Source organism: Colobus angolensis, unplaced genomic scaffold, assembly GCF_000951035.1.
Source record: "Colobus angolensis palliatus isolate OR3802 unplaced genomic scaffold, Cang.pa_1.0 Scaffold179, whole genome shotgun sequence".
In the NCBI taxonomy this organism is placed as follows: Eukaryota; Metazoa; Chordata; class Mammalia; order Primates; family Cercopithecidae; genus Colobus; species Colobus angolensis.
In genome coordinates, this window is record NW_012114921.1 from 2184346 (window position 1) to 2185909 (window position 1564).

The following is a 1564-nucleotide window of genomic DNA, read 5'->3' on the forward strand; positions in this document are numbered from 1 at the left end:
GAAACTTCTGCAGACTTAAACTTCCCTGTCTGACAGCTTTAAATAGAGTAATGGTTCTCCAAGCATGGAGTTTGAGATCTGATAACAGACAGACTGCCTGCTCAAGTGGGTCCCTGAATCCCAAGTAGCCTAACTGGGAGACACCTCCCATTAGGGGCCAACTGACACCTCATACAGCAGGGTACACCTCTGAGATGAAGCTTCCAGAGGAAAGATCAGGCAGCAACATTTGCCATTCTGCAATATTTTCTGTTCTGCAGCCTCTGCTGGTGATACCCAGGCAAACTCTAACAGACCTGCAGCTAAGGGTCCTGATTGTTAGAAGGAAAACTGACAAATAGAAAGGACATCCATACCAAAACCCCATCTGTATGTCACCATTATCAAAGACCAAAGGTAGATAAAACCACAAAGATGGGGAGAGACCAGAACAGAAAAGCTGAAAATTCTAAAAATCTGAGCGCCTCTTCTCCTCCAAAGGAACACAGCTCCTTGCCAGCAATGGAACACAGCTGGATGGAGAATGAGTTTGACAAGTTGAGGGAAGAAGGCTTCATACAATCAGTAATAACAAACTTCTCCGAGCTAAAGGAGTATGTTTGAACCCATCACAAAGAAGCTAAAAACCTTGAAAAAAGATTAAATGAATGGCTAACTAGAATAAACAGTGTAGAGAAGTCCTTAAATGACCTGATGGAGCTGAAAACCACGGCACGAGAACTACATGATGCGTGCACAAGCTTCAGTAACTGATTTGATCAAGTGGAAGAAAAGGTATCAGTGATTGAAGATCAAACAAATGAAATGAATCAAGAAGAGAAGTTTAGAGAAAAAACAGTAAAAGGAAATGAACAAAGCCTCCAAGAAATATGGGACTATATGAAAAGACCAAATCAACATATGATTGGTGTACCTGAAAGTGACAGGGAGAATGGAACCAAGTTGGAAAACACTCTGCAGGATATTATCCAGGAAAACTTCCCCAACTGAGCGAGGCAGGCCAACATTCAAATTCAGGAAATACAGAAAACGCCACAAAGATACTCCTTGAGAAGAGCAACTCCAAGACACATAATTGTCAGATTCACTAAAGTTGAAATGAAAAAATATTAAGGGCAGCCAGAGACAAAGGTCAGATTACAAAGGGAAGCCCATCAGACTAACAATGGATCTCTCAGCAGAAACTCTACAAGCCAGAAGAGAGTGGGGGCCAACATTCAACATTCTTAAAGAATTTTCAACACAGAATTTCATATCCAGCCAAACTAAGCTTCATAATGAAGGAGAAATAAAATCCTTTACAGACAAGCAAATGCTTAGAGATTTTGTCACCACCAGGCCTACCTTACAAGAGCTCCTGAAGGAAGCACTAAACATGGAAAGGAACAGCCGGTACCAGCCACTGCCAAAACATGCCAAATAGTAAAGACCATCAATGCTAGGAAGAAACTGCATCAACTAATGAGCAAAATAACCAGCTAACGTCATAATGACAGGATCAAATTCACACATAACAATATTAACCTTAAATGTAAATGGGCTAAATGTCCCAATTAAAAGACAC